We start from the raw sequence: 12,003 nt of genomic DNA on the forward strand, positions 1-12,003 counted from the left end.
ATCGAAAAATCACAATCATTTGAAAAAAGTCACAATTTATCGAAAAAGTCACAACTCATCGAAAAATCACAACCCTTTGAAAAAAGTCACAACTTATCGGAAATGTCACAACTCATCGAAAAAAAGGCACAATTTAAGTTACGGATATTATAGTAATTTAACATTCAAGTTAGAGTTCATGCTTTTAAGGTAATATAGATATAGATATATATATGAAGAAAAAATGTAATTTTTGGTATTTCCTCTTCATTGCAACTGTTCTTTTTCTCTTTTCATTTTTTTAAAATTACCTCTTAATTTGGTTTATGAAAATAAAAAAGGCATCCATCAAAGGTATTTTAGTAACTCAACTTTTGATTTTTGTTCAATATTGTGTTATATTATGTTATGATATGATATGATGATTCTGTTCTAGTAGAGTATATCCCGTTCTCAATTTGAGAATAATATGAAATCGAATTTGATGATTCTCTCAATGAACTCTCATACACAATGATTAAGGATGATTTACTCTTTAGATATCAAACTCTCATACACTGTAATCAAGAAAATCTAAAGAATTGACATCCCCTAACCATTAGACTTCTATAGTAGAGAAATCTAGTAAACATTGAAACCCTTCTCATGTTCAAGTACCTATGTCACAGACTTAAAAGTAGAAAATCCTCCCTTTGGTTTGAATAGCTTGCATGAAGAATGAGTGAACAAGTAAAAGTACATGAAGATGATAGATCAATGCGAGGTCTCCTATTTATCGATTATAACTTCGACCATTCTTTTTTGTTGCAGCTACGAAAAGGAATTATGCATATCAAATCAGGAGAGCACAATATTATCATCTCCAGAAAAATGGTCCACATTCTCTTTCATGATTAGCCAAAGGGAATATGGAGAAATTTTACTTTAACTACACTTCCATCTTCAATATTGGTGTATCTTACTTTTATAGGCAAGACTATTTAAGTAAGAAAATTGTAATGCAAGTGAAGAGTAGTTAGTCTTTAATGGAGATGAAGTAAATTTTGAAGAATTTATTTATTTGTATGGTCAAAGTGATTTCACAATATCGTTTTAACAATAAAATATTGAAAAGTGCAAGGAAATATAGGTGAGATACTTCACATACAGCCAACATATTGGGATAACTCAAGAAATAAGAACTTTCAATTAATTGAGGACAAAGAATGGGAGCAAAAAGGAAGAATTCCTAGGTTAACACAATGGAATATATAGGAATGGTAGTTAAGAGTTCTTTAAGTTACAATCTTACTAAAAAGGTCGAGAAAGAGAAATATTAACTAACCTTAAAAATAAATTTAAGAAAATATTAATGGATAAAATAGCATTGCAAATTGCTAATAGTGTGCTTCACGACTCTTCTTTTTCATAGCTACCACTTCTACAGGTTCATCATTCGTTAGACCATAATCGGTTAATTCATCACAAAGTTGTTTAGGTAAAATGCCAAACTTCACCATGTTCAACTCTTTCGAGAAGAGAGATTTAAATCCCTTGAACCAAGCTGTTCACAATTTGTAAAGAAAAAAACATTTCATTGAAACTGGATGGGAAAGTTCTACACACACATTAATCATTAAGTCATCAAGAGCATAGTTTTAGTTTAATAGAAAGAACATAATTTGATTTTCTTGAAACTACGAAGTTTAAATGGAAAGAGCTCAAAAATACTAGTAGGGGTGTATCAGTTCCACTTCCTTCAGAACAATCCCAAAGATATCAAGAGATAAATTAATCAATATAATATTTTAATGCTGAAATGATTATGGTGATTTATCCAGGTTTGTGGCCAAAATCCTGACGATCATCATAATTTTTTTGTAAGGCAATTAGTCACAATTTATGACCAACTTTTATTAAAATTACCATAACTTGGTGCTGATGAAGTCTTGGCCAATATCAAATTAAAAGTTTTGGCACCCCACAAGAATTTTTCTCCTGTTTATGACAAAACAAGTATTTTTGCACTATTTTTCCTAATTAGATCTAAATTGAAATAACAACATACAAAGATTTTATTTGTGCAAATCCGTCAAAAGAGTCAAAATGTTAACACACTTGAAAACCATTCATTGTGACAAAATACAATTTAGTTAACTTCGGTAGCTCACTCATCTAAATCAACTACAGTTTCATAGCTTCATTCAACGCTTACGGGTGTCAAATGAGTGGGTTGAGCTTAATCTGCATGGGTCAAGATGACTGAGTTAATAAATGGTTGAATCGTTAACTCACCCAATGGGTACTTCTTTTGAGATGGATTGGGTCAAGACGATCTAATCAATAAGGTATCAAATAAGTGTGTTGGGCGAATTTAGTTATGTCAATATGGATGAGTCAATAAATAAATGGCTCTCAATGCATGGATAGTTCAACGTGCTCATCGGCGCCTGATCCTGACCCTGAGATGTGGATCATCCAAGGCACATTAGTATGGAGTACTCCTCAGGTTTGTACCGAGGTTTGGAACCAACATCCTTCTAGAAGAATAGGTGGGGTAATTCGGGTGGCCATTAGCCCACCGAAAGGTTATTTTTGTTGAGATGGATTGGGTCAAGATAGACTAAACAATGGATACACAAATTTGAAGTTTCACCATAACAATATAGGTTTTTTTCTTTTTGAAAATTTTCTATACAAGATTTTGACAACAAATCCATCAAAATTAAAACATGAAACAATGATCGTCTAAAATCTTGGTTTTGTCACTATTAAAATTTTGAAACAACAAAGAATCAAAATAAAATGGAAGTCCTGAAATTGTAACAAACTAAGAACTTACCTGTTTTTGCAGCATTTACCTGTTTTGTCACTATGGTTTATGCCTGAAAAGTGAACATGGAATTTTCTCTCTTTTTGTTGGGTTTTGTTTTTGATTTTTTAAAGAAACAATTTCGATAGGGTTCGACTCCTATCATGTAATGCTCTCCTCCATTTTCCCTTTCCCTAACACCAATTTTATTTTATTTTTTAAAAATAAATAAGAATTTCTAGTTTGGAAAGACGCCATCAATAATATAAAGTTTTTTCTGTTGGAACATTTAAGCAATTTGACTTATCAAAAACATATTTTTTTTCCTTTTTAGTTTTTCTTTTCAGTGCCCCAAAAAAATTAATTTACAAACATAAATTTGGACAATAAAAGTAGCCAAAACTAATGAATAATTATATGAGGCCAATTATCAAAGCTAGCAATCATTAGTGATTTTTATAAGAAAAACATGAATTATCTATGACATTCATTGTTAAAAAGTATATAAGTAATAATATTGTTTGACAATTTTTTTCTAAACAAATTAACAATGGAGTTTTGATGTTTAATGATAGTGATTATTCTTTTCTCTTCCTTTTTTGTAATGATAAAATTGAAATCAAGAATATTTTTTTTGAAAAAAAAATTAGTGTACCAATTAGTGATGCTTTATTTGTACCCTAACTCCTAATCCATAGAAAAATATATATCTTTGAATGTATTTTGTATCTCCTAGATAATTTTGTTTTTGTAAAACCATCATATAAATGTGGATCAAACAAAAAAAATAGTGAAAACCCATAATTCTTCAAACATCACAGGTAAAAAATAATCAAAAAGGAAAAAACAAGGATTTATGAGAAATATATATCATACTGAAGTGGAGTATCCATTAGTTTTACTCGCTCTGTCCAATAATCTCTATATATCTTGGTAAGTTTATCTGCCATCAGCTTTATGAATCCACTATCATCATCTTCTTCTTCAGTAAAATCTGTTTGATATAGACTCTTAAAACGCTCTTTTAAACTTTCGTACTTGACCTGACATTCCATGGACGAAAATTGAAGAATACATCGACGTCGATCGAAAATGGAATTTGAGAATTTGGCAGCCACCATTTCCCAATTTTCTAATACATGGCGTCGCAGTGAATATTCCAACACCATATCTTCTTCAACCTTCTCCATTTTGAAAGAAAAGTTCTAGTGTTTTTCTAGAGGAACTAAATCACTTGGTGAATTATAATACAATTTTTTTTCTTCTTAGTATGGGCTTACCTTGCATTAATGAGTAGTTTCTAGATTTGGTAAAAGTCTTATTTTGGTCAAATATGAATTGAATGAATCAAGACCAACTAATGCAAATGTGGCAAAATGCAATAAGTTGTATTCATTTTTCATAAAATAACATATATTTTGTTTTAACAATATTAGTGTTTTGTTATGAATTATTTTTCCAAGTTGAATTTGGAAATTTTACACACTTTCTATTTCTTATAAAAATAGAGATGAAGTGACCGCTTTACAAAACACGATTGATGTCGGCCTGCTGCTCTAAACATGGAGAAATCTCTAGTGATTTGTCCAAACTCAGACTAGGAACAACCATATACTGAGAAGAATCTGAATATACTAAATGGTTACCATGACTTTAAAACCTCTAACAGCAACCCTGAGAAGTCTAACCCGAGTTCTAGGAGCCTTGATCAAAATAACTTCCCCCGGACGCTTGAATAGCTGCATGAACAGGTCTACTAGACCAAGGATGAAAACCCCTCCTTGAAGATCCTCTACCTTCTTAAATGAGGTACCACTAAAATAACAAGAAGTGCAAGACCTCTTGTCCATCAAATCCCTAAACACCTTATGGCGGCGCATATGTCATGACCCAGACTCTCGAGCCATGATGACACCTACTATAACCCACCAGTAGGTAATCCAACCCGTAACCCAGAATAACAAGTAACGAGTATAAGTGTAAAAACAAGAAGAAGCAACAATTTAACAAAAGAACAAGACAATGAGCGGAAGCAAGCCAAAAATATATAAATAAGATTCTTCTAGAACCTGGAAGTCACAAGTACATAGTATTAGAACATTATTTATTACTACTTAATTCTTATAACTACTGTTGTATAGGTAGATTATTTTACTGTATTATTAGTTATTCTATTTCCACTATTCTAGGAGTTTAATATTTTATTTTCCCTGATCACTGGATAGTTTCCACCGTAGGAGGGACTCTGTTAGTTTGCTTATGTATATAATTCAGTTTATAACTGATTAATAAACAATCGTTTGGTTCATCTTGCTCAAGTCATTATATGGTTTCAGAGCTCTCGTCTTAACTCTCCTGAGATTTTTTTTCGATCCTCTCACTACCTCCGCAAACTTTCTCTTAGCATGCCTGAGAACGTCCAGAATGTGGACTCCACCACTAGCAGCAACTCTAACATTGTTGTTCTGTTTAATCCTGTGTCCTAGCTGCCGATAAAGCTTGTTGGCAGCCATAAATTTTCTACTTGGAAGGCCCAGATTTCCATGCTCATGCACGGGCACAATCTGTTTGGCCATCTTGATGGGTCTTCCCCAGCTCCTTCCACAACTATCACACTAAACAATAGAGACATCGCGAACCCAGCCTATAGCCTTTGGTTCCGTCAAGATCAATTGATCCAGAATGCCATCATGGCTTCTGCCCATCCAACAATTGCTGCAACTGTAGCTGCTTCCTCTTCTGCTCAACTTGCTTGGGACTCTCTGCATCTTACTTATGCCAACAAGTCCCAAACACGAATATTTAGCCTATGTGACCAGCTCGCCCATCTATCAAAAGACTTCCGCCCAGTAGCCAATTATCTCCATCAAGTGCACTCTCTCTACAATGAGTTCGCTACTGTTGGAGCTACGTACAATCACCAACGATGAACTGGTGCTGAAGATTCTGAGTGGTCTTGGGTCCGATTTTTGTGAGATTTCCGCTGCAAATCGAGCAAGAGATTCTATCATCTCTTATGATGAGTTGTATGCGAAACTAATTGATTATGAGCTCTTTCTCAAACAAGAGGAAGTGAAGAAAGAAAACAGTGCCATAACTGTTGCTATGGTAACTCACAACAAATCCATCAATTCCAACAACCGCGCTGCTCGTCGACCCAACAACATATCACAATTGTGTTCCAGCAATTGTACAACTGCTCCTGCGCAAGGGCGTTACATAAATAACCCTGTTCGTTGTCAGTTATGCAATAAACAGGGTCATACTGCTAATGTTTGTCGGTCACAGTCTCACAATCATTTAGAGGCAAAGACTAATTTTTTTTCAAGTAACCAAGTTGCAGAAAATCAATGGATTGTTGACTCTGGTACTACTCATCATGTCTCAAAAGAGTCTACCAATCTGTATGATTATCATGGTGCAGATGGCATAGCTCTAGGCAACGGTAAAAGAATTTCAATTACTCATCATGGTTCTACTGAATTAGATGCATCAAATAATGCTTTTAGACTAACTGATACTTTGTGTGCACCTGCTATCAAACAAAACATACTTTCGATATCCAAATTTTGTCAAGATAATTTGACATTCATTGAATTTTTCCCGTTTTCTTTCTTTGTGAAGGACTTGGAAACGCGGGCGCCACTGGTCTCCGGTTGGAATAAGAATGGACTCTGTGAGTGGCCCAATTTCACAGTTAATAAACCTACTGTTCAAGTTGCCACTATAACGGTTCCTCGTCAAGTCTGGCATCGTTGCCTTGGCCATCCCTATTCAAGAATCTTGAATTTTATTTTGAATAAGTTTTCTCTTCCAGTTTCATCTCCGAACTAGTTTACTTTCTGTAATTCTTGTTGTTCAAATAAAGTTCACCGTTTTCCATTCAATTGCTTATCTCTAATTAGTACTGCTCCACTGCAACTCCTTTTTAGTGACTTGTGAGGTTCATCGCCTGTCCTTTCAATTGATAAAAAATGATATTATTGTGTTCATTGATCAGTACACCAAGTATATTTGGTTGTACACTCTTAAAAACAAACATGAGGTTTGAGACATATTTTCTAAGTTTCATCCCTTAGTGGAAAACTATTTTAATTAAGCAAAAAATTGTCTCTCTGTATACTGATGGAGGAGGTGAATATAAAGGTCTTGATCTGTATGTCACTTTAAATTGAATTGAACACCTTGTATCACCTCCTCATACACCTCAAAGAGTGGCCATCGCGGAGTGTCGTCATCGGTACATTGTTGAAATTGCCAAAACACTTTTACACGAGACATCCCTCTCTTCAAGTTTTTGGTCGTTTGCTTGTCAACATGCTGCTCATCTTATTAATCGTTTGTCTACCCAACTTTTAAACAATACATCTCCATATGAAAAATTGTTTGGTGTTGCACCAAAATATGAGTCACTTAGAACTTTTGGTTGTCTATGTTACCCATGGCTTAAGCCTTACACCAACCATAAGCTTGAGCCTAGGTCCACTCCATGTGTCTATCTGGGATTCTTCCAAGTTCATTATGCACACCAATGTTTTGATCCCATTAACTCAAAATTGTTCATCTCACGCGATGTTAAGTTTTTTGAAAATATTTTTCCCTTTCACACAATATTCTCACATCTTAAAAAATAAATCTTTTACGCTTGCGTGGGAAGTTGTTGGCACACCTACATATTCTCAAACTCAAACTCTTTCACCTGTTATTTCTCCAATTCCTTCTCCTCTTCCTGTTCGAGACATTTCTACCAGTGGCCAAGCTTGTGAGTCCGTCTCCACCGACCAGAATCATGTGCATCCCTCAAGTTCAGGTAATTCACTTTCCCCTGCTTCTTTGCAACAACCCCATAATACAGCCCCTAATTTTATCACCTACCAGCGCCGAGACAAAACACAAATTTTGTCATCTGCTTCTACAACCTATCCTACGCAACCAGCAAGCTTGCCGTCAAATCCTGTAACCTCATCACATCCTCCACCCCCACCTCCTCCAACACCACCTCCTCCTCCTCCAACCCGCCCAACAACCCAATCACAAAATAATATTTTGTGCCCCAAAAAACCATTTACTTGCCTTATCCAACTTCCTGCCAATGTTGCCCCTCATACTTTCAAGCAGGCTCTTAAAAACTCAGAGTGGAGGGAAGCTATGAAAGCTGAGTTTGATGCATTAATTCAGAATCAAACACGGGAATTGGTTCCTAAAGATTCTAATAAGAATGTTGTTGATTGTAAGTGGATTTACAGGATCAAAAAGAAAGTTGATGGTTCAATTGGCAGGTACAAAGCTTGGTTGGTTGTTAAAGGGTTCACTCAGCATCCAAGTCTTGATTACCACTGAACATTCAGTCTAGTCGTCAAGCGTATGACAATTTGTATTGTTCTTACACTTGCAGTTCGGTACAATTGGGTTTTACATCAACTGGACATCAACAATGCTTTTTTACAAGGCACACTTGAAGAAGAGGTTTTCATGAAACAACCACCTGGATTTGAGAATGCATCTCATCCCTCATATGTTTGTCGTTTGCGTAAGGCTATTTATGGTCTCAAGCAAGCACCTCGTTTTAGTCTATGTTGATGACATCATCCTTAGAGGAAACAGTTCTTCACTAGTTCATCAGGTTATCTCTTCTTTGGATTCCCGTTTTTCCCTTAAAGATCTCGGCCCACTATCCTACTTTCTTGGAGTTGAGGTTCATCGAGGCAGCAAAGGACTTCTATTGTCACAAGCAAAATATGTTTCAGATCTTCTCCATTACCTTTTGATACAAGACTGTAATGGTGTATTCCACACCCATGAGCTCTTCTGAATGTCTTATACTAATTGATGGTACTCCATCACATGATGCTACTGAATATAGAAAGGTCATCGGAAAGTTGCAATACTTGTCTTTTACTAGGCCTGATGTTTCTTACTCAGTGAATAAATTGTCTCAATTTATGCATGCCCCATCCGAAGTTCACTGGAGAGTTGTTAAACGCCTCATTCGATATCTCAAAAGCACTGTTGATTATGACATTAGAATTACTCAAAGCAGCAGTCTTAACCTCTCTGTATTTTTTTATGCTGACTGGACAAGAAACCTCTCTGATCGCAGTTCCACCACAAGTTATATTGTTTTTCTTTGGCTTACTCCAGTTAGTTGGTCATCAAAAAAACAATGTGCCATTGCCCGCTTGTCCACTGAAGTAGAGTACCGAGCTGTTGCAAGAGTAGTTGATGAGACCACTTGGGTGAAAAATCTTCTCAAGGAACTTCATGTCAAAATTCTCACACCACCTACCATTTTCTGTGACAACCTTGATGTCACCTACTTATGTGAGAACAACAATCTGAACAGCCGCATGAAGCATATTGCTGTTGACTTCCACTATGTTCGCAAACAGGTTAACGATAAGCGCCTTACATTCAAGCACACTCCTAGTTCTGACCAGCTAGCTGATTCGCTCACCAAACCGCTTCCAAAAACCTCATTTCAGCGCCATCTATCCAAGGTAGGTGTATTAGAACATTATATATTACTACTTAATTCTTATATCTACTGTTGTATAGGTACATTATTTTACTGTATTATTAGTTATTCTGTTTCCACTATTCTAGGAGTCTAATATTTTATTTTCCGTGATCTCTAGATAGTTTCCACCGTATGAGGGACTTTGTTAGTTTGCTTATGTATATAGTTCAGCTTATAACTGATTAATAAACAATCGTTTGATTCATCTTGCTCAAGTCATTATACATAGTTGTTTTAACAAAATATTACAAGTCCCAAAAGTGGACCAAAATACAAGCTTGTCTCAAAAAACAAAAGAGTAGTTATACAAAATATAGAAGGATACATGTAAGACCAGGACGCCAAGTGCTCGCCCTCGCCTCCGATAACCTGCTGCAACAAGGTCAAATGATAACCGTTGGTAGCTGGTACTGGACCTGCATCACAAATAGATGCAAAGTGTAGCATGAATACCAAAAAAATAAGTACTCAATATGAATTATAAGCCGACTGAGCAAGAAAGGTAAAGACAATATGAAAAGATAGAATCTAGACACAAACAAAGGTGAAAGAGGAATATAAAGAAAAGCACACGAGCGAACTAAAACTTAAAGAACTAAGTATAACTAAAGTAAACCTAACTAGCCCATAAGCCCAGAAGGTACATAAAATATCCTGAACAGACCCCATAAGCCTGACATGTACACAAAATAGCTAAACTACTAAGAAAGAAGTACGCTAAGTCTAGATACAAGAAGAATAAAATGGGCCTCTAAACCTCATAAAATAATGATGAGGCTGCCCCATCAAGCCAGTAAACTCCCAGGGGAACCTGCCCAGCTAGCAAGAGTAAACCCAGGGGCTGCCCAACCAATAGTAAACTCATAGAGGCACCCATCTAGCTAGCAAGAGTAAACCCAGGGGCATCAACAAGATTGTTGAAGAACCTCGTAACAACCATGAACAATACCAATTTGGAATGACATCCACTCCCAAGTAATCTGAAAAACTCTCCAAGATCAAACAAACTCCAATACATAATCGTCCAATAAAGCACGAAACCTCAAATATTGCAACAAGGTCATAGAATGACAGAAGAAGGATAAAAGGTCATCAAATCTGGGCAGATGCCTAAACTAAGACTCATCAGGTCAGACTAATGTCTTCTACACTAGTATACAAGGAGCTAAGTAATCTGAATTGACTCGGATATGAAACAAGGCCTGAAAGGCTACACATATCACAAGTCTATGGCAATCCGTTGTCTAAGCCTAGACTAAGTCCAAAGCATTCTCAAATATACAACAACAACAACACAATAGACAAACCACAAGATAAGAATTATCACATAACCCCAACTAGCATGCTCCTAATCAAGCCTAAAACACGTTTCTAAGCAATGTAGTAAGAATAACTAGGTACCTGCCCCCAATTCACTCAAATCAACATTAATTTTAACATTCAAGCTCAATCTTCGAGAAGGAAAGACGTAGCCTACCTTTAGGCTGACCGTGCGCGCGCCAAATCACGTCTTTGGAGCTTTTCCTTTTTGAATGGCCTCAGAATGATGCCACACTACCAAAAATAGTATCATAGTGCTAATACATCCTGAAGACACCAAAACCACATAAAACAAAGACAAACCAATTTTGGAGTCCAGTTGAGAATCGTTAGACCCACACTGGAATTTCCAAAAATGAATTCGTCAAAGGGTCCAATTCAGTACCCCAAACTTGTGTCCTCAAATGGAACACAATTCAGGGCTTGGAACTGTAACATCCAAAAATTTGAAATAACTATGAAGAGGCTTAGAATTGGAAATAGTCATTTTTTTGAAAGAATTTAAGTCTGGAAAAAAAATATGGTTAAGTATGGGGAAAAAGTAGGTTTTTGGCCAACTTTGAGCAGTTATAACTCCTAGCTCAGGATGATTTGGGAGTATTTCCAGTTATGTTTGCGAAGCCCGTGGAATGATCTTTCTAACGCCGCCGAGTTTGCTCGATTCTGAGTTCGTATGGGTGAGTTATGCCCTTTCGAAGTTGGGCTCTTGGTAGGGGAAGTCAGTACGGAAATTGTAAGGGTATTTTGGTCTTTTCCCAAGCCTTGCCTTTTGGATATATATTAAGGTGTTAGGTTGATTTTAAATTAGTTTTCCCTTTTATAAGAGTGAGAGTAAGGGTTTGTGAGGGAAGAGGAAAAGAAGAGGAGAAAGAGAAGATCAAGCTAAGTTTCGTCAAGGATCGTCGTGGATATCATCGGGGTTGATCCTTATTAGGTATGTGAGTTCATAGTGTTGGGTTGGTTCTTTCCCCCACAAGCCAAACTCGTTTCAAATTTTGAGAAAAGATTGGTTGTGTTGTTGAAGCTTGTGGATTGTGTTGTTAAAGTTGTTGTTGATTTGGGACATGTTTCCGGTTGTATTTTCGAGTTGAATCTATTGTATATTAAGGGTTTTAATGATCCCAAGTGCTTTGGGAAATAACCTTTGAAGTTAAGGGAGTTTAGAGTTGGTAACGTGAAGGAGATAGTCGGGCAGCTTGCATGAAGCAGGTCTACGTCGCAGACCTGTTCCCTCTGTGAACAAAATATGCTCCGCGTCGCGGACAGGACGCGGACTCCACTATTTTCAGAATTTAATGTCGTATTTTTTTCTTAAGTTTTGTTGTCCTAAATCATTCCTTAACATCATGAGGTCCTTCTAAACACAAATTATGATCCTTGAATCACTACTAGAAAT

This window comes from Solanum stenotomum, chromosome 1, assembly GCF_019186545.1.
Source record: "Solanum stenotomum isolate F172 chromosome 1, ASM1918654v1, whole genome shotgun sequence".
Taxonomy (NCBI): Eukaryota; Viridiplantae; Streptophyta; class Magnoliopsida; order Solanales; family Solanaceae; genus Solanum; species Solanum stenotomum.